We start from the raw sequence: 22,552 nt of genomic DNA, 5'->3' as shown, positions 1-22,552 counted from the left end.
GTAAGGCATTTGAAAAGGTTCCCCATGCAAGGCTCCTTCAGGAAGTAAGGAGGCATGGGATCCAAGGAGACCCTGCTTTGTGAGTCCAGAATTGGCTTGCCAGCAGAAGACAAAGAGTGGTTGTATATGGTTCATATTCCGCATGGAGGTCGGTGACCAGTGGTGTTCTGCAGGGATCTGTTCTGGGACCCCTCCTCTTTGTGACTTTTACAAATGACCTGGATGAAAAAGTAGAAAGGTGGGTTAGTAAGTTTGCTAATGACACAAATGTTGGGAGTGCTGTAGGTAGTCTGGAGGGTTGTCAGAGGTTACAGCGGGACAGCAACGGGATGCAGAACTGGGCTGAGAAGTGGCAGATGGAGTTCAACCCAGATAAGTGTGAAGTGGTTCATTTTGTTAGGTCCAATTTGAAGACAGATTATAATATAAATGGTAAGACTCTTGGCAGTGTGGAGGATCTGAGAGATCTTGGGGTCTGTGTTGATAGGACACTCAAAGCTGCTGCGCGGGTTGACAGTGTTGTTAAGAAGGCGTGTGGTGTGTTGGCATTCATCAACCATGGGATTGAGTTCAAGAGCCGAGAGGTAATGTTACAGCTATATAAGACCTTGGTCAGACCCCATGGAGTACTGTGTTCAGTTCTGGTCACCTCACTACAGGAAGGATGTGGATACTATAGAGAGAGTGCAGAGGAGATTTACAAGGATGTTACCTGGATTGGAGAGAGTACCTTATGAGAATAGGTTGAGTGTACTTGGCCTTTTCTGCTTGGAGCAATGGAGGATGAGAGGTGACCTGATAGAGGTCTATAAGATGATGAGGGGCATTGATCGTGTGGATAGCCAGAGGCTTTTTCCCAGGGATGAAATGGCTAACACAAGGGGTCATAGTTTTAAGGTGCTTGGAAATGGGTACCAAGGGGACATCAGGGGTAAGTTTCTCCACACAGAGTGGTGGGTGCGTGGACTGCACTGCTGGTGGTGGAAGCGGATATAATAGTGTCTTTTAAGATACTCTTAGATAGGTACGTAGGGCCTAGACAAATAGAGGGCTACGTGGTAGGGAAATTCGAGGCAGTCTGTAGAGTAGGTTACACAATTGGCAGAACATTGTGGGCCGAGGGCCTGTAATGTGCTGCAAATTTCTGTGTTCTATGTTCTTCTTTCATTTCCATAGATGCTGCCTGACCTGCTGAGTTCCTCCAACATTTTGTGTGCATGTTTGAGAAATGGCTGATAATATTAGCACTGATAAACATAATGTGATGTGTTTTGGGAGTATTAAGGAGGCTGGGACATGCACCATGGATAGTCTGATCATTGGAAGTATCGAGGAAGGGATGGATCTTGGTCTGCAAGACCAAAGAACCTTGGAAGATGGCAGCATCGCGATAGAAAAACCATATTGAATATTGGCTTTCATTATCTGGGGCATTGAAAGCTGCTTATTCAGTTAATTAGTATGCCAAAATAGTTGTGAACATAATGATTTAGTAATTGTACAAATGGCTTTTTAGTACACAAAAATTCCTGAAAGAAATACTAGAAAGAACGGCTAGTAAATTTAGTAACTTCACCATTAATGGCTGGGGATTGGAAATGATAATGTTCTTAGTGTATTAAAAATGGTGTCCGATGGAATCAGTAGCCTAACAATCTTATCCAATCGACAACCCTCATGCCCATATTTAAATTTAAAAAGAATTCTTTCTTTGGGAAGCAAGCTCTGGGAAGGTTTGTGTAGTGGCAAAACGGATCCAAAATCAAAACAAAACAATTGCTATCAGCCTGCGACTCCGCGGCATTGTTATACTTGTGTGACACTCCACTGCTCCAAAGATTCGAATTCCTCATTCTGTTCCTTAATTAGCAATTAGCAAACATACAGTTAAACATTTATTTACCTATTTCTGTATTCAGTAATGCTACACATTACTGTTCTTCATGGGCCTTAATTCAGAAAAAAGGGAACCCAATGAAAAACGTAATATTTAATCTTTGTTATTGACAGCAAAACCCCAACTTTGTTGGAAGTAGAAGTCTGCTGCGCCAAACCATCATGGCTGATGTATCATCCCTCTCAATCCCATTTATTTATTTACTCATATCTGTGTTTGTTTGTTTGTTTATTTATTGATATACAGCGTGGAGTAGGCCTTTCCTGCCCTTCGAACCGCGCCACCCAGCAATCTCCCAATTTAATCCCAGTCTAATCACAGGTCAGTTTACAATGACCAGTTAATCTACTAATCGGTACAACTTTGGACTGTGGGAGAAAACCAGAGCACCCGGAGGAAACCCACGTGGTCATGGGGGGGAACGTACAAACTCCTTACAGGCAGCATCGGGAATTAAACCCAGGTTGATGTTACTGTAAAACTTTTCCTAGCCACTATGCTACCATGCCATCCCATTCTCCTACCTTCTCCCCGTAACCTTCAACGCCCTTACTAATCAAGAACTTATCAACCTCTGCTTTAAACAGACCCAGTGACTTGGCCTCCACAGCCATCTGTGGCAGTGAATTCCAAAGATTCACCATCCTCTGGCTAAAGAAATTCCTCCTCGTTTTGCTTGTTTTAAGAATCTTATGTCAAGGTGTGAAACACTGCAAAGTCATTAAATTCGGGTTTCATTTCATTTCCAGTGATGGTCGAATTTCCTTTAGTATGGCAGTGGTGGCTGGCATTGGGTGAGTCTGAGTAGATTTTCTTCAAAAATGTTATAAACATGCTGTAGATTCTTTATTCAATTCACCTCTGAATAGTTAAATCAGACTGTACTGGACAATGAGCACTAAACTCCTTTTTGCAGCTTAACAGAGATACAATGCTGAAATGATGTTATCATAGCTAGTCATAGAGTCAGGCCCTTTGGCCTAAATTGTCTATGCTGACCATGTCATACAGCAATCTACTCTCATCTGCTCATGTTTGGATCATAGCTCTTTAAACCTCTCTAATCCATGTGCTTGATGGTTTTTAAATGTTCAATGGTTCAGTTTAATATCAGAGGATGTATACAGTATACAACTTGAAATTCTTACTCTTCACAGACTTCCACCAAACAGTACTCTAGTAATTTTATATATTGCGCTATACTGCTGCAAAAAAAAAATGATTTCATGGCATATGTGAGTGGTGATAAACCTATGGGTCTCTATTGTGGACTGAGAGTGGGAAGGGAGCAGGGAGAGGAGAATCATGGTTGGGAAAGGGGAAGGGAGTAGGAAGCACCAGCGAGACATTCTGAAATGATTAATAAACCAATTGTTTGGCATCAAATGTCCTTGCCTGTTGTCTCAGGGCTGGGTGTGTCTGCACCTACAGCAAATCCCCACCCCTGGCACTCCTCTGCTTCCACCTGTCCCACACCCCTCCCATGGCGCTCCACGCTCACTATTCCCAACATCCTTTACTTCTGCCAGAGTTACAAACTCGCTCTCTGCTCCACATTGGCAAGTACAGCACCGTGCAAAAGCCTTAGCTGTGTCTGTGTGCCTGAGACTTTTGCACTGTACTGTATCTGGCAGCTCATCCCAAATACATACACACCGCCCTTTGCACTGAGAGGCTGCCCCTGATGTCCCTTTTAAATTTCTGATGCCTGATCTTCAACCTATTCCATCTTATAAAGTATTGTAAGACTATCTGTACAGTTCATAGACCATGGTGATAGTTATGAGTTTTAACGACTGTGATTCTTCTTTTAGGTGTCGGTTTGTTGCTGATGATTGCTGATGGACAGTTGGTTGCACATTTCGTTTGCTGGAATAACCCCAGTTACTCTTCAGTCAATGTTTGAGAGAGAATGGAGGAAACATGGCTGCAGACATCAAGGAACTAAAGAGAGCTCTACGACTGTGTGGACTGATACCGTATCTGTATTCACTTTAGTAAAAAAAAAGTTGCGCTTCTTCAGCGATATCATATGCTTGAAATGCAGACCCTACATTTTATCAGTGAGACGGGTTATCTTGAAGCAAGAAGATTATAAAAATTGGGAAACTGAAACAAGAGATTAATTTTACAATTTCATTCCCCTGCGTTGTTCTGATGTTTAATTGTTCCCACTTTCCCTCTTGAAAAGTGATGAGTTTGGAGATAATTTTAATTTGGCCCAAACTTATGTGCAGTTGGAACAGCTTGAAAAAGTTTGCTTTGAACATGCTCTTGATAAGGATTGCTGGAACAGAATTATCTCCGGTATAAGTTGAGTCGTTGTAAAATGTGCTCCAGTCAGGCCTGCTTTTGTTCGGTTTGACTGTGCCATGTTGACGTGAAAACAAACTTGTGAAACTTTTAAACAGTGAGCACGAAAAGAATTAGTTTATTCAGATTTTCTTTTTATGTGCAGTGTATTCATAGTTGTAAAGTAGAATTTAAAATACTCCCCAGAAGTGTTTACAGTATTAATGTAAAATATTAAACTTTATTTCTATTTTGATACAGAGTTTATATATATGTATTTTAATAATTATAATAAACATATTACATATGTACATAATTATTTCTATTTTGTATTATTTTATTTAGCGATACTGTATAGTACGGAATGGGCCTTTCCGGCCCAACAAGTTACACCACCCAGCAACTCACCTATTTAACAGTAGCCTAATCACAGGACACTTTACAATGACCAATTAACCGATGGACCGGTACGTCTTTGGGATGTGGGAGGAAACCGGAGCACCTGGAGGAAACCCACGTGGTCCCGGAGAGAATGTACAAACTCCTTGCAGAAGGCGCTGGAATTGAACTCCCAACTCTGGAACACCCTGAACTGTGATAGCATTGTGCTAACTGCTACACCACCATGGTGCCTGCCCTTCAACCCCTGTAACTTCAAATTTTAAAATAAATAAAATACTACCCATTGCCGGTTTCTATATGGTGAAATTTAATCTACAAAGTTTGCAAATAAGATTGAAAGAGTACAGAAAAAAATTTACAAAGATGTTGCCAGAACTGAAAGACCTGAGTTATAAGGAAAGATTGAACAGGTGAGGACTTTATTCCATAGAACGTAGAAGACTGAGAGGAGATTTGATAGAGGTTTACAAAATTATGAGGGGTATAGATAGGGTAAATGTAAGCAGGCTTTTTCCACAGAGGTTGGATGGGACTACAACTAGAGGTCATGGTTTAAGGGTGAAAGGTGAAAAGTTTAAGGGGAACATAAGGGGAAACGTCTTGACTCAGAGGGTTGCGAGTGTGTGGAATGAGCTGCCAGTGCAGGTCGTGCATGTGAGCTCGATTTCAACATTTAAGAGAAGTTTGGATAGGTACATGGGTGGTAGGGGTATGCAGGGCTATGGTCCCGGTGCGGGTTGATGGGAGTAGGGAGTTCAAACGGTTCGACATGGATTAGATGGGCCAAAGGGCCTTTTCTGTGCCACTAAGACCCCCTTCAATTTAAAGATTTTATTGAAATAGGCATGGATGAAATGCTTGCCTCCCATGGGTCTGCAAAATTCCCATTTACAGCATCTGGCTTACTCATTTGTCTGGAGTTTGAGATATCATCTCAAATATAAGCAGGGTGTACAGACGGAACCGGGGAGTAGGCTAAGTATTTGGCGGAGCTGTGGTCCAGGTCAAGAACGCCAATGGTCAGGAACATGGGTAGATTACAGCTGGAGCTAAGGTCCAAAGTGCACCAACTGTGACTCCAGCCTTGAGCTCCAGGCCGGGTCTTTATGTGCTGCTACTGTGACCCCCGTCTCCCTTTCCCCCACCGCCACTCTGCAACCCCCGTCACCCTCAGATCCCACCGTCAGCTCCTGGGCCCTCAGAGGCTCCATCTTCCTCTCACCCCAACCCTCCCCTCTCCACTGACACCCCCAGCCTCCCCACTCCCTGCTCTGATCCCAGCTCTCATACATGCCGGGTTTTTACTATCCCCTCCGACCTTCAACTGTCTGAGGTGGAACGCTCTATCCTCAGTAAGGGCCTCACCTTTGTCCCCCTTCGCCCACACATCAGCGAGTTGTGCGTTCGCCATGATGCGGAACTCTTCTTCCGCCGTCTCCGAGCCTACTTCTTCAGCAAGGACTCTTCCACCCTCACTGATGACCCCTTCTCCCGTCTTCAACCCTCCTCCTCTTTATGGACACCCCACACTGGTCTTCAGACTGCTCTGGATCTCTTTATTGCTAACTGCCGATGGGACATCAACCGTCTCGACTTCACTGCACCTTGTTCCCATTCCAACCTTACTCCTTCCGAACGCTCTGCTCTCCAGTCCCTCCGCACTAATCCTAACCTTACTATCAAACTCGCCGATAAGGGGGGTGCTGTTGTAGTCTGGCGTACTGACCCCTACCTTGCCGAGGCACAGCGACAACTCGCGGATACCTCCTCTTATTTACCCCTCAATCATGACCCCACTAAGGAGCACCAGGCCATTGTCTCCCACACCATCACCCACTTTATCTGCTCAGGGGATCTCCCATCCACTGCTACCAACCTTATAGTACCCACACCTCACACTTCCCATTTCTACCTCCTACCCAAGATCCACAGACCTGCCTGTCCTGACAGACCTATTGTCTCAGCTTGCTCCTGCCCCACTGAACTCATTTCTCCATACCTCAACACGGTTTTATCCCCCCTTGTTCAATCCCTTCCCACCTATGTTTGTGACACTTCTCACGCTCTGAAACTTTTCGATGATTTTAAGTACCCTGGCCTCCACCGCTTTATTTTCACCATGGATGTCCAGTCCCTATATACTTCCATCCCCCATCAGGAAGGTCTCAAAGCTCTCCGCTTCTTTTTGGATTCCAGACCTCATCAGTTCCCCTCTACCACCACTCTGCTCCGTCTAGCAGAATTAGTCCTTACTCTTAATAATTTCTCCTTTGGCTCCTGGCACTTCCTCCAGACTGTACCTCTTCCTACAGATGCTGCCTGGCCTGCTGCGTTCACCAGCAACTTTGATGCGTGTTGCTTGAATTTCCAGCATCTGCAGAATTCCTCGTGTTTGCATCTGTAGGAAGAGGTACAGTTGACGTTTCAGGCCGAGACCCTAAGAGAAGTATTTTTTTTAAAACAGCGAGTTTGAAAATTTATGTTTTCTGCTGAGATTCCATCTGGAGTATCATGCACGTGTCTGGTCTTCCTAACTGAGCAAAGATATGCTTGCGTATTGCAGCTGAGTTCAACAAGTTGTTTATTAGTGGAGCTTTGAAACGGGCACAAGGGAATGATGTTTCTCATGTTGGACTATATACACACAGTGGCCTCTTTATTAGGTACATCTACTCATTAATGCAAATATCCTCAGCAGCCAATCAAGTGGCAGCAACTCAATACATAATCATTACACATTATTATTGCACATTGGTAAATTATTGTGCATGTTATTATTCTGTACTTTATTATTAGTTAAGTCTGCACACTGCTAAATGTGTCTTTAAATGTTGCTGCTGTAATGAAAGAATTTCCTACTAGGGATCAATGAAGTACTTATTATTATTATTACAATGAAAGCTCAACATCAGGCTCTTGAATAAAAGAGGATAACTACACTCACTTGCCCCATCATTGAAATGTTCCCACAACCAATGATCTCACCTTAAGGACTCTTTATCTCATTCTCTTGTTATTTATTGCTATTTATTTATATCTGTATTTGCAGAGTTTGTTGTCTTCTGCACTCTGGTTGATCTTTCATTGATCCTATTATAGTTACTATTCTATAGATTTGCTGAGTATGCCCAATGGAAAGTGAATCTCATGGTTGTATATGGTGATATGCAAGTAGTTTGATAATAAAATTTACTTTGAACTTTGAAAGGAATGAAGGGATGCAAGATTTGTGAACAGATTATAAAGAGATCAACACATTCTGAATTACAGAGAAGGCCCCACAAAGCTGAATGGCCTAATTCTTGCTTCTATTTATGTACATAATAAACCCAAAATTTATACAGAGCTTGAGTTGAGACTGTGTTGCTGCCTGCCAGTCAGAGGCATCGGAGTTGGTGCGTGAAGGCGGCGTGCTGTATAACCGTGGTAGATTGTCACTCGCAATCGCAAGACTCTTTTGCACAGTGATAGTGTAAGTTGCTGCAGGCCTGTTACACTTGTCTGGTGGTGCGATTGTAGAAGCCACGTAGCCTCGATTGTAGCGGGGACAAGTCCTCGAGCCGCGCACTTGCCTGCAGCTGCAGGCCAGGTGAGGGAACGCTGGAGGCGGTGCAACGTGGCATCCGCGCTCAGCAGGGGGCTGGCCTCTCCCGTTGGTGCTGCCCTCTCCTGTTCGAGCGGTGGAACAACAGTCTGGACTGCACGTGTCTGTGCACTGCCAGGAGATTGTACCATTGATTGCAGGACAGGTCACTGAGGGTCTTGGACTACATATACGTTCTTATCCCACGTGAAGAGGCTTCTCTACTCGCTTTTTTGAATGCACTATTTTGTTCGTTCTGCACCATGGCCCCCGAGGAACGCTGCCTCATTCGCCGTATCTATTATGGCTGAATGATAATTAAACTTGATTTGATTTGTATCTCACTCTGCTGACAAGATAAAGCAAACAGGGAGAAAGAAAGTGACACAACTGACATGACACAAAGTAAGGCTTTCATTGTACAGATCATTGTGTAAGAATTTCCCATTCTTACAGATACGGTAAAAAGTTTATATTTCAGACTGGATTGAATAAAGCTGAAAATAAACTACCCTTCGTGTTCTTTCTGAAACTATCTGAAATCTAAATATATCTAATTATTTACAAATTAACAAAATGACATCACATGATTAGAATCTGTTTGCTTGATATAAATGGTGTAGTAGCAGCTTTGAGGGCCACTTGATAGTCCTGAAATCGAACCTCAGTGCAGACTGGCGACTTCAGCTTCCCTGCTTGAATGAAGCCTCACAAATGGGAGATCATTTCCTGCAGCAAACCTGGCAAAATGGGAGATCATTTCCTGCAGCAAACCTGCCTCAACGACCCGGAGAGTGATGCTGGCTGGAGGCAAGGTCCTTGTGGTTTGGCTTCTGGGAGGGTCACCCATGCCAATTTGGGACCCATAGTAATGTGAGACATACAGTAGGACATGTGGGTCTGTGTAATGGGTTATGGGGTAGATATAGGGTAAAACCTTCAGTCCGAGATACATAGCCCACACAAGTAGCAGAGTAGCACTTAAGATATCATCTGGCCAGTGATGCCTGTTGCAGACACGTGACATAAAGAGGGAGATGCATGTCATGTCAAAGACTGTTGCTGTACAGAGAGTATCCCAAAAGACTGACTCCTTTATAACCTACCACTATAACTCACCAGTTGAAGACATGAGTACCCTGAGAAATCTATGTCGGGAGGACACTTATTTTGAAGGGGACAGTGTGGGACCCATAGTAATGTGGAGCATATTAATGGACACTGGAAACCCTCCTAATTTTCTTATATTATGTTCATATTATTTTTATTGCTTTGGTTTGTTAATTTGTTCATTCATAATTTGATTAATGTTCAGTTGCACTAGCAACGGTAATATTTTAGTGGGTTGGTTGATGGTTACAAGGGACATAGCTTATACAGGCACTTGGGGCAGCTGAGGGGTCTGGGGGGCACGGGAGGGCGCATGTGATGGAGTAGACAGGGACGGCCCCGCAGCATGCATGGTCAGCCGATGTGCTTGTGTTCCTGTATTTCCAGAATGGAAAATAAAGACGTTATTTCTAAACTTCTGCACTCCCGGAAGTCCCTTTTGTGTCCAAGTGTGCAACAAGACAGATCCAAAAGGTGAAAGTATTTTTGAAAAAGAAAATTCCGCTGGAAAATATCTTGGCTGTGTAACGAAGCATCCTTCTTTGATGGTAGGACGACATAGAGGAATCATTATTCATTTAAAATGCATCCCCTGATGTATTTTGCAAACAGGGTTTCATCCACATCAGCATTGCTTGTAATAAACAAAATATTAATTGTACTTTTGTTGCTGATTGGAAGAATATTATATCAATAAAGTATCTGATTCAGTGCTTTAAAGTAACTATTTTTCATAAACACCTGTAACATTAAGTTTAGTCTATAATACCTATAACATGTTAAAACCTAAAGATTGACTATCTATGAAACTAATACTAAAAAAAACATTAGTAACTAATGGAATCTAAGGAGGCTGAGTGCCTGAGAGAAATGCAAGTCACATACGGGAAACAAGCACAAAAAGATCCAATATGGGGAAGTGCCTTTGACCTTCTGCATGGGGTAGGGGTGGACTTGGGGGCTGCTGTTGGAGACCATGAGGGAAGTAGCACCCTCTCTCCCTGGCGCTCTGCCGTGACAGATTCCCAGATGGATACTGGACCAGCCACTCTCTCTTGTTCATGCTGCAGCCTCTCTGCTTTAGTTTGCAGAGGCCATGGATCCAATGCCCGGCATCGTTGGCGTCGGAGGCCACCAGATCTCGTGCCCTTAAATACGATTGTGAAACAGCGGTCGCTGGGTATTTCCGTGGCGTACCGCTGCATTCCCTCCGTCTGGTGACCTGGTCTCAACTCCTTGATGTCGTCGATCGAGACTGCGAGGGGTCGGGTGGGGGGAGGGAGTAAAACAGCAGCAGAGATCAGAACAAGAGATTCAGTCACAGATTCACAAGCACAAGAGATTCTGCAGAAGCTGGGAATTCACAGTAACACACACACAAAGTTACTTATTCACAGCACTTTACCTATTTAGAGATACTCTGTGGGACTGGCCCTTCTGCCCCAAAAAGCCACATCACCGAACACCCCACCTATTCAACAGCAGCCTAATCACAGGAGAGTTTACAATGACCAGTCAGCCTTCTTTGAACAGCAGAAGGAAACCCACATGGTCACAGGGAGAATATAGAAACTCCTTACACACAGCACTGGTACTGAACTTTGAATTATTACCTGCCCACTCTCTGCCCCCGATCCCTGACCGAGCAGCAACATCACATGAACCACTCTGCTATTGTGGTGCCCTAAAATGCTGGAGGAACTCTGCAGGTCAGGCAGCATCTGTGGAGAGGAATAAAGAGTCAACAATAGGCCAACATCCTCCATCAGGATGAGTCCTGCAGACGGGTCTCAGCGTGTGTGTGTGTGTGTGTGTGTGTGTGTGGTGTGTGTGTGTGTCAGTGTCTGTTAGTGAGTGTGTGTGTGTGGGTGTGTGTGTCTGTGAGCGTCTGTGTGTGTGTGTGTGTGTGTGTCAGTGTCTGTTAGTGAGTGTGTGTGGGTGTGTGTGTCTGTGTGTATGTGTGGCGTGTGTTTGTGTGTGTGTGTGTGTGTGTGGTGTGTGTGTGTCAGTGTCTGTTAGTGAGTGTGTGTGTGTGTGTGTGTGTGTGTGTGTGTGTGTGTGTGTGTGTGTGTGGTGTGTGTGTGTGTGTGTGTGTGTGTGTGTCAGTGTCTGTTAGTGAGTGTGGGTGTGTGTGTGTGTCTGTGTGGCGTGTGTTTGTGTGTGTGTGTGTGTCAGTGTCTGTTAGTGAGTGTGTGTGTGTGTGTGTGTGTGGGTGTGTGTGTCCGTGAGTGTCTGTGTGTATGTGTGGCATGTGTTTGTGTGTGTGTGTGTGTGTGTATGGTGTGTGTGTGTGTGTGTGTGTGTGCCTGTGAGTGTCTGTGTGTATGTGTGGCGTTTGTGTGTGCCTGTGTGTATGTGCGGCGTGTGTTTGTGTGTGCGTGTGTGCGTGCGTGCGTATAAACAGTTATGGATGCTGCCTGACCTGCTGAGTTCATTCTGCATTTTTTGTGTGTTGTTCTACCATCTGCAGAATCTCTTGTGCAAAGGCATTAGTGTGTTGCTAAACTGTAGAAATTAGGGTTCTGAGGTGTGGGGCTTCAGGTTTCTGTAGCTCCTGCTTGATGGACATGACTCATGTCATGTTTATGGGAAACCTGGATGAACAGAGAAATGGAAATGGACCAGGAGGTGAGAGACACAGGAGGTTAAGAGGAACAATTGCAACAGATGGGAAATATTGTCTGAAAGTTCTTCCCCCTGTAGAATGCTGAAGGAATTGGACAGTTGTTAACCTGAGCAACACACACACACAGGCAGACACACACACACACACACACTCAGACAGAGACACACACACACAGGCAGACACACACACAATGCTGGAGGAACACAGCAGGGCAGGTGAATTGTCCTGATGTGGCTGGTGTTAAACAGGTGGACCGCTGGGTGGTGGGGCCTATTGGGCCAGAAGAATCTGCCTGCACTCCATTTCCAAATAAAACAGAATCAATAAAAGACAGAATCCAGGTCACTGGTGCAATGAAGCAGTAACTCTACTGGCCTCAGCGAGGTGCCATACCAGGAATAAAGGACTAATCCCTGCACTTGTTGGTGCCCAAGACAATGTTTTTAAAACTTTTTAAAAATCTGTTTGCTGCCACACCATCCATCCAAGACTTGAGCAACACTCACACATTTGGCTCCTGGCTGACTTCAGGATCTGTTTGGAACTGTACCACACCGTACAACTGTCTTCTTGCAGTTTGTAAAATCGCGACTTCATCCATGAGCAGGATTTGATCTTCTGCATGTGACTACCCTTGAGAATGGCTGCAATATCATCCTCCTTGATGAGGCCTTGGGAGGAAGACAGAGAGGACACATCAGATGGAGTGATGGTAGAAGTGGAGGGTGGGAGGAGTGGGTAGTGAAGGGGAAGTGGAAGGGAGGGATGGAGTGATGGAACTGACAAGTGGAGAGTGAGGATCTGGTGAGGCAGGGGTAAGTAGTCAGGAGTTAGCAAGGTAGGGGAGAGCAGTGGAGGACAGAGGAAAGGTGTTAATGGGTAGGAGAGGGGAAGGTATTGTAATGAGTGGGATAGAACACCAGAGCACACTACAGGCCCTTCAACCCACAGTATTGTGTCAAACTTTTAACCTGTTGTAAGATCAATATAACCCTTTCCCCAAATAGAGCACTCCCTTTTTCTATCATTCATGTGCTCTGTAATAAACGTCCCTAATATATCTGCCTCTACTACCACCCCTGGGGTGGTTCCACACACACACCACTCTCTGTGTACACTCTGCTATTTGCCATTCCCACCCTGGGAAAATCTCTCTGGCTGTCCACTCGAGCTATGTTTGTTATGACCTCGTACACCTCTCTCAAGTCCCCTCTCACCCTCCTGCACTCCAGAGAAAAGCCCTCGCATGCTCATTCTGCCCTCATAAGCCTACAGGAGGATGAGAATCATGGTCTGATCAGGGACAGTCAGCATGGCTTTGTGAAGGGCAGATCGTGTCTAACAAGCCTGGTAGAGTTCTTTGAGGAAGTGACCAGGCATATAGATGAGGGTAGTGCAGTGGATGTGATCTATATGGATTTTAGTAAGGCATTTGACAGGGTTCCACACCTTAGGTTTATTCAGAAAGTCAGAAGGCATGGGATCCAGGGAAGTTTGACCAGGTGGATTCAGAATTGGCTTGCCTGCAGAAGGCAGAGGGTCATGGTGGAGGGAGTACATTCAGATTGGAGGATTGTGACTAGTGGTATCCCACAAGGATCTGTTCTGGGACCTCTACTTTTCGTGATTTTTATTAATGACCTGGATGTGGGGGTAGAAGCGTGGATTCGCAAGTTTGCAGACAACACAAAGGTTGGTGATGTTGTAGATAGTGTAGAGGATTGTCAAAGATTGCAGAGAGACATTGATAAGATGCAGAAGTGGCAGATGGAGTTCAACCCGGAGAAGTGTGAGGTGGTACACTTTGGAAGGACAAACTCCAAGGCAGAGTACAAAGTAAATGGCAGGATACTTGGTAGCATGGAGGAGCAGAGGGATCTGGGGGTACATGTCCACAGATCCCCGAAGGTTGCCTTACAGGTGGATAGGGTAGTTAAGAAAGCTTATGGGGTGTTAGCTTTCATAAGTCGAGGGATAGAGTTTAAGAGTTGGGATGTAATGATGCAGCTTTATAAAGTACTGTGTCCAGTTCTGGTCGCCTCACTAGAGGAAGGATGTGGAAGCATTGGAAAGGGTACAGAGGAGATTTACCAGGATGCTGCCTGGTTTAGAGAGTATACATTATGATCAGAGATTAAGGGATCTAGGGCTTTACTCTTTGGAGAGAAGGAGAATGAGAGGAGACATGATAGAGGTGTACAAGATAATAAGAGGAATAGATAGAGTGGACAGCCAGGGCACCGCTGCTCAATACAAGAGGACATGGCTTTAAGGTAAGGGGTGGGAAGTTCAAGGGGGATATCAGAGGAAGGTTTTTTACTCAGAGAGTGGTTGGTGCGTGGAATGCACTGCCTGAGTCAGTGGTGGAGGCAGATACACTAGTGAAGGTTAAGAGACTACTAGACAGGTATATGGAGGAATTTAAGGTGGGGGGTTATATGGGAGGCAGGGTTTGAGTGTCCGCACAACATTGTGAGCTGAAGGGCCTGTACTGTGCTGTACTATTCTATGTTCTATATTCTATGTAAACTAGTCCAGGCAGCATCCTGGTGAATCTCTTCTGCACAATCGATACGAGGAAGGGGGGAGATTGGAAGCTTTCAGTTGAACTTGGAGGAACTCCATGATGTCTTGGGGAGAATGTACAAACTCCTTACAGACAGCAGTGGAACTGCACCCCGATCGGAGATCGCTGGCCCTGTGGAGCGTCGCACTAACTGCTTCTCCACTGTGCCGTAGCAGTGGCAAGGGGAGTGAGATAGTTAATGTGGGTGGGAGACTGCAGGTAAATAAAGGATCTGTGAGGTCATGACGTGTCATCGAGAGATCTGCACAGAAACAGGCCCTTCGACCCATCATTTCAATGATGTCATCGATACTAGCCCCAGAACTCAGCATTTGATCAGTAGCCTTCTACAACTTTGATATTCCAGTGCCCCAAAGTCTTTGGAACACAGCCCCCTTTATATAAAAAAAACAATACCGCAATTTTGCCTATACATTTATTTTTACCTTCATCGACTTCACAAGATTGTGGACTCCAGCCTTCTGTTTCCTCCAGGACCAAACGATTCCTCTTTCCATTTCTCTACTTTCCTTGACCCATCTTCAGGCAGCGGTTCCCTAAATCTGAGAACTCTTCTGCAGGCTCTGCGTTGCTCCCTTCCACTTCCCTCCCCTACTATTGACAGTCCCCTTTGGAGTTTTGACTGCCACTTCCTCATTCGCCTCCTCTCTCTAGCCAGCTTCTCCCGGGATCTCTTTGTCTTGCCCACAAATTTTATTCCCCTGCTCTGCCGCACCCTTCTCTTAACCACTTGCACATTGGTGAAGTCACCCAACCCACCCGACAGCCTCTCTTTGTCATTCTGCTCCTGCTGATCTCTGATGGTTGCTTTGCCCTCACATCCATTTTCCTCCCTCTTATCCTCTCCATTCCAGTGTCCGTCCACTCGTCTCAGCTCCAGTTCAGTCGCCCCTGTTTGGATGTGCCCAAGAGCCTGTTCAGGACTTAGCCTTCCATCTGCCAGAGCCAGTTCAGGACTGAGCATTCGATCAGCCGGTCCCCGTGACGAAATCCCCTGTTCGTTTCATCCATCCCCTGATTCTATACTCCCCTCTTCCATATTCTGGCTTCTAACCACAGTGTTGGTTCTCTTGACTGGTAGTCCGGAGTGTGCAGCAAAGTTCCCTGTCTTCAATTCCTCAGTGTTGGGCTTCACTTCGAAATTTACTGGCTGGGCTGTGCCGATTACACGCTTGGCCTTCACAGTGTGGGGGCGCTTCTTGGCGAACTTCTGGCAGGCCCACCAGCCGATGATGGTGACAGCACTGCCCATCGACAGGCCAAGGACCACCAGCCGGAATAGTTCGCTGAAGTCCATTGACTTTGTGCGTGATTCCAAGAAAATGTTGTGGAAGCAGCCTCCCGCATCAAGGAGACCAGCCTCTCCCTGAGCACCCAGACGAACTGCCCTCAGCCGGCAGTTTCTTGTGGTCAGGTTCCGGATCATAATGACTTCACAATCTACCTCATTATGATCAAGCATGTGACTGCAGGAAAACACAGGTTGTTGTGGACACAGGAGCACATCATGGGAGGTTTGAAGGGGAAAGTGAATCCATTTAATGGGACTGGTGAAGCAGATTGACTTGGAGAATTGATCAACAGGAGACATGGCCTTTCAGGAGAGCAGCAGCAGCCAGGTCTGTGATTCTGATGTACAGCAGGGGAGGGTGGAGACAAAGAGATCTGTAATCACTGGATTACTCCTGATGCCAAGTGCTGGTAAGGACAGGGCAGGTGGATGTGAGGATGAGGAGCTGGTACAGGAGAACAGGTTCAGGTTTCCAGCCACTGGGATCTCTGCTGGGGCAGAGGTGACCTGTAGAAGTGGGACAGGCTGCACTTGAACCAGCCGGGTCAAATATGGGCAGATTTGTTAATGTGTCGCAGGAGGATTGAAATGATTCATCAGTGGGTTGGGAACCAAAATAGTGGTGTGGCAGATGATAGTCCTTTACTCTGCCATGATAGTGGCTCCTAAAAGAGCCTTTTGTTGTGTTTAGTGCCAGGGCTGGGTTCAGGCGGGCTCCCCGCAGAAGCATCGAGCCAGCTGGATGGTAACTTACTCAGCGTGGATGGCGCACAGGTTAGTGTCCTCGAAGAGCCCCACCAGGTAAGCCTCGCTCACCTCCTGCAGGGCCATGACGGCCGAGCTCTGGAAACACAGATGGGTTTCGAAGTGCTGAGCGATCTCCCGCACCAGGTGCTGGAAAGCCGAGGATCCAGCTGCACAAGGAGGGACAGAGGCCTCGGTTCTGTAGCTATTTTATCAGGACGAGGAATGATGGTGTTAAATGCTGGGCTCTAGTCAATATACAGCATCCTGACATAGGTATTTGTATTGCCCAGGTGATCCAGTGCTGTGTGGAGAGCCACTGGGATCACATCTACCACAAACATATTGTGGCGAGAGGCAAATTGCAGTGGGTCCCGGTCCTTCCTGGGACAGGTGTTCATTCTATCCATGACCAACCTCTCAAAGCATTTCATAACCGGAGATGTGAGTGCAACTGGACAATAGTCGTTAAGGCAGCTCACACTGACCTTCTTGGGTTCCGGAGCAGTTGTTGCCCTTTTGAAGCAGGTCAGAACTTTCGACTGTAGCAGTGAGGGATTGAAAAAACCACTTCCAGCAGTTGGTAGGCACAGGTTTTCAGAGCCTTACCAGGTACTCCATCGGGCCCTGCTGCCCGGCAAGGGTTCAGCCTCTTGAAAGACAGCCTGATGTCGGCCTCCAAGACAGAGATCACAGGGTCATCAGACGCTGCACGTATCCTCATAGCTGTGGCTTTATTCTTCCTCTGAAAGTGAGCATAAAAGGGTTGAGCTGGTCTGGTTGTGAAGCCTCACTGTCATTCATGATGTTGGGTTTGCTTTGTAGGAAGTAATGGCTGTAACCCCTGCCAGAGTTGACGTGCATCTGATGCAGGGAACGTCTGGAATTCTTTAGCCGGTGGGCATGAGGTCTGGATGAATGGACGGGTTTAAAGAGGAAAGGGTGGCACAGGAGCATCATGGTCAGTGCAGTGGTGACAGTACCAGCGACCTGGGTTTAATTCCCACCGTTGTCTGTCAGGAGAGCGGTTCTCATCTGGGATTCACTGCCTGCAGGGGTTGTGGGAATAAACAAACAGGACGTTCAAAGCGAATTTGTCAGATCCTTCAGAGTCAGGTATAGTGGTTCCAAACCCTCCCCTCACCTCCCAGCAATGTTTAAAGTCCATGGTAGACAAGGTTAGTTTGTGTAATAAAGACACTCTTCAGTAAAAACACTGACACTGTATTTCAAACACACTGAGCTGCCAGAGCACAGCACCGGCCAGTGAGGACACAGACCAGTACAGCACACAGCTCTCTAAATAAAACACAATACTGACAGCCCAGAGCTGGACAATCCAGCATTTCACTGCAACTCTGACCTATAAACATCATTACCCCATCTACAGTATTTCACTGTAACTCTGACATATAAACATCATTACCCCATCTACAGTATTTCACTGTAACTCTGACCGATAAACATCGTTACCCCATCTACAGTATTTCACTGTAACTCTGACATATAAACATCGTTACCCCGTCTACAGTATTTCACTGTAACTCTGACATATAAACATCATTACTCCATCTACAGTATTTCACTGTAACTCTGACCGATAAACATCGTTACCCCGTCTACAGTATTTCACTGTAACTCTGACATATAAACATCGTTACCCCGTCTACAGTATTTCACTGTAACTCTGACATATAAACATCATTACTCCATCTACAGTATTTCACTGTAACTCTGACATATAAACATCATTATGCCATCTACAGTACACCCTTCATAATTTTGTATACCTCTGTTTATTCTCCCCACAATACTCCATATTCCAAGGAATAAAATTCACCTATTTGATCTTTCCAGAGAACTCAGGTGCTTAAATCCAGGAAACATCCTGTAAATTTTCTCTGCACTCTTTCAAGCTTACTTACATCTTTCTTGTGGGTAGGTGACCACAACTGCACACAATACTCCAAATCAGGCCTCTCCAATATCTAATACAACTTCAACATAACACCTATCTCCTGTGCTTTGCCCTTTGTAAATCGAAGTACGATGTGCCTAAGCTTTCTGTATGACCCTATCTATCTGTGATGTCACTTACTGGGAATTATGAATCTGTATTTCCAGATCCCTCAGCTTTAATGCACTTTTTGGTGCCCGACTGCTCACTGTGTAAGACCTACCGTGGTTTGTCCTCCCAAAGTGCAACCCCTCATACTTGTCAGCATTAAATTCCAGCTGCTCCAGATCCCAATGCAAACTTTGAGCATCTTCCTCACTGTTCATCGTACCTGGTGTTATCCACAAAATTGCTGTTGCAGTTCACCACATTGTCATCGATATCAAAGATCTGGATGACAAACAATGGACTCAGCACCGATCCCTGTGGCACACCACCAGTCACAGGCCTCTAGTCAGAGAGGCAATCATCTGCAACCACTCTTGAACCTAATGCCTAATACAATTTACTACCTCATCTTGAATGCCAAATGACTGAACCTTCTTGACCAACCACCCATGTGAGACCTTGTCAAAGGCCTTGTTAAAGTCCACCTAGACTACATCCACTGCCTTGCATTCATCAACTTTCCTAGTAACTTCCTCAAAAAACTCTATAAGACTAGTTAACACTGTACACAAAGCTATCTTAACTATTCCCAATCAGTCCATGTTTATCCAAATAATTATATCCTTGGTTGCTTAGAAAACTTTCCACTAAACGTCCCACAGCTGATGTTAGGCTCACTGGCCTATAATTTCTCGACTTGTGCTTAGACCATTCCTGCCCGACCAGAGCGGCGTCAGGAAGGATGTGGAAACCATAGTAAGGGTGCAGAGGAGCTTTACAAGGATGTTGCTTGGATTGGCCGGGGGGGGGGGGGGCGCGGGCATGCCTTATGAGGATAGGTTGAGTGAACTCGGCCTCTTCTCCTTGGAGTGATGGAGGATGAGAGGTAACCTGATAGGGGTGTATAAGATGGTGAGAGGTATTGATCGTGTGGATAGTCAGAGGCTTTTTCCCAGGGCTGAAATGGCGAGCACAAGAAAGCAGAGTTTTAAGGTGCTTGGAAGTAGATACAGAGTAGATGTCAGGGGTAAGTTCTTTCACGCAGAGAGTGGTGAGTACGTGGAACGGGCTGCTGGCAACGGTGGTGGAGGCGGATACGATAGGGCCTTTTAAGAGACTCCTGGATAGGTACATGGAGCTTAGAAAAATAGAGGGCTATGGGTAACCCTCAGTAATTTCTAAGGTAAGGACATGTTTGGCAGAGCTTTGTGGGCTGAAGGGCCTGTATTGTGCTGAAGGTTTTCTATGTTTCTCACCTCATGTTTTCTTTTCACCCCATTAAACTCAAGTACCCAATTTGTCTCTGCCTGTCTATACCTGCTATGTACCGTACAAGTCTCACTAATGGCTACAATGTCATAATTCCACAAGCTGATCTAGGTCCTGACCTTCTCTGCCTTTCCTACAATAATCCTCACATCCAAATTATATGTAGCTCAGAACATAAGTCCTACCTTGATCAACCTTTTGATTCCTGACTTTCTTTGTGAAGTGAAGAATATCTTTTCCCATACTAATTCCACTAACTGTTCTGGTGCTCTGGTTCCCATCCCCCTGCCCCTCTAGTTCAAACCATAACCCCTGGCAAACCTTCCCACTGGGATATTAGTGCCCTCCAGTTCAGGTGCAAACCGATGCTTCTGTAGTTCCACCTTTCCTTGCAGAGAGCCCAGTGATCCAAAAAGCTGAAGCCCTCCCTCCTGCAGCAACTCCTGAGCCTCCTTGAACTGGATGATCTTCCTATTTCTGACCTCACTAGCATGTAGCACAGGTAGTAATCCTGAAAATCACAACCCTGGGGGATCTTGTCCTTTAACTTAGCACCTAACTCCCTGAACTCACTTTGCAGGACGTGGACAGTCACCCTGTCCACGTCATTGGTAAATAAGTGAATCAGAACCTCAGGCTGCTCACACTCCCAGCTAGGAATGCTGTGAAATGAATCTGAGATGTCTCTCTGATCCTGGCACCCAGGAGGCAATAACCATCTGGGAACCTTGTTCACATTCACAGAAACCCCTTTCTGTTCCCCTAATCAATGAATCCCCCTCACTACAGCTCAACCCTGCTCCCTCTTCCCCCCCCACTCTCCCCCTCCTGACAATTATCCCACACCTTGTGCTGCCTATCAACACCTCAGTCTCTCGAGGGATCCAGATTTCATCCAGTTCAATCTCCAACTCCTCAGCACGGCCTGATAAAAGTTTCAGCTGTATGCCTTCTTGCAAGAGTAGTCATCAGGGACACTGGATGTCTCCATTTCTTCCCACATCCAGCAAGAAGAGCAATCTAGTATTTTGTCTGGCATCCCCTCTGCTCTAAATGTGTAACAAGAAAATGATAAAGAATAAAGAAAAAATATCTACGTCCGTCTTACCCCTCCCCACTCCAATTTTGGCCCACTCATGCAATGACCGCTCTGTTTAAACCCAACTTATTTTTATTGGATCTTGTCAAGTTCCCAATTATGGGCAATCAAATATCTCCTTGGGAACTGTGACATGCAAAATGTGCCAACTGCCCCTGATCACTTTGTTTAAACTCTCTCTCCTTTTACACAATCTGATGACAGTTCAAGACTATGGTGTGCAAAATTATGAGCTGCAAGAAACTACAATACACACCTATACTGTTCTACAATGGCACAGACTGATCAAAAACATAACACTGTATCGGAAGCACTACAACTCCCTACCAAGACAGATGGGAATAACGGATGACTGCAGGGATTATCCAGTGGGACAATGTGGATAGAGCTCAGGATAAGAGAGGTGCGTTCACTGATGGGGTTATATCACAGGTCTCCCAAATGCCAGCAGGAGATAAAGGAACAGAAATGTAGCAAGTAATCAAAGAGGTAAAAGCAAAAGAGTAGTTGTAGTGGGTGAATTTAATTTCCCCTGTGTTGTCTGGGACTCCCTTAGAGCCAGGGGCTCAGATTATTGCAGAGCTTGTTGGAAGTATCCTGGGATGTTTCTTAACTCAGGAGAGAATAATCTAACCAGGGAAGCGGGTCATAGAAGACATTGTGTTGGGAAATGAGCCTGACCGTTGATAGAAGTTGCCATTTGGGAACAGCAAATAGGGCAAGACTGGACCCGGTGGTAATAGTCATAGTCATAGTCATACTTTATTGATCCCGGGGGAAATTGGTTTTCGTTACAGTTGCACCATAAATAATAAATAGTAATAGAATAGTAATAGAAAATAGTAATAAATAGTTAAATAGCAATATGTGAATTATGCCAGGAAATAAGTCCAGGACCAGCCTATTGGCTCAGGATGTCTGACCCTCCAAGGGAGGAGTTGTAAAGTTTGATGGCCACAGGCAGGAATGACTTCCTATGACGCTCTGTGCTGCATCTTGGTGGAATGAGCCTCCGGCTGAATGTACTCCTGTGCCCACCCAGTACATTATGTAGTGGATGGGAGACATTGTCCAAGATGGCATGCAACTTGGACAGCATCCTCTTTTCAGACACCACCGTGACAGAGTCCAGTTCCATCCCCACAACATCACTGGCCTTATGAATGAGCTTGCTGATTCTGTTGGTGTCTGCTACCCTCAGCCTGCTGCCCCAGCACACAACAGCAAACATGGTAGCACTGGCCACCACAGACTCGTAGAACATCCTCAGCATCGTCCGACAGATGTTAAGGGACCTCAGTCTCCTCAGGAAATAGAGACGGCTCTGACCCTTCTTGTAGACAGCAATGGTCTAATGTGGTCAATTGGGGTATAGCTATTGGAAACTGTGTTGGGCAGGAACTGGGGAGAGGGGACTGGGTGCAGCTATGATTGATCAGTCCACATTTAACATGTGAGTGATGTTTAAACGCAATTGGGTCAGAATTCAGACAAAACTATTTCTACGAGGAGGAAAGACGAGGATGGTAATGTCAGGCAGATATGTATGCTGAGAGATGTTATAAATTCAGACTGAAAGAAAAAAGG

At 45.6% G+C, this 22,552-nt stretch overlaps 1 protein-coding gene and 1 long non-coding RNA gene across 4 annotated transcripts in view; one reads left to right on the top strand and one right to left on the bottom strand.

Moving 5' to 3' along the window:
• Positions 1-22,552, top strand: part of LOC140189355 (uncharacterized) — a 944,498-nt gene that overhangs the window by 112,906 nt on the left and 809,040 nt on the right. The window lies entirely within an intron of this gene.
• LOC140189141 (uncharacterized) overlaps positions 7,191-22,552 on the bottom strand; it is a 57,016-nt gene continuing 41,654 nt past the window's right edge. For 2 of the 3 annotated variants that reach the window (XR_011883465.1, XR_011883466.1), the window contains exons 3-5: positions 14,923-17,581; positions 12,417-12,581; positions 7,191-10,539 (exon numbers count right to left, since the gene is read on the bottom strand). This is a non-coding gene — a long non-coding RNA (uncharacterized lncRNA). The remainder of the gene's footprint in view (positions 10,540-12,416; positions 12,582-14,922; positions 17,582-22,552) is intronic. The other variant, XR_011883467.1, reaches the window with a different exon arrangement.

The sequence above is a fragment of the Mobula birostris genome, chromosome 28 (genome assembly GCF_030028105.1).
Source record: "Mobula birostris isolate sMobBir1 chromosome 28, sMobBir1.hap1, whole genome shotgun sequence".
NCBI classification, from domain to species: Eukaryota; Metazoa; Chordata; class Chondrichthyes; order Myliobatiformes; family Myliobatidae; genus Mobula; species Mobula birostris.
The sequence above is the reverse complement of the archived record's forward strand: the minus strand, read 5'-3'. Positions and strand labels throughout refer to the sequence as shown.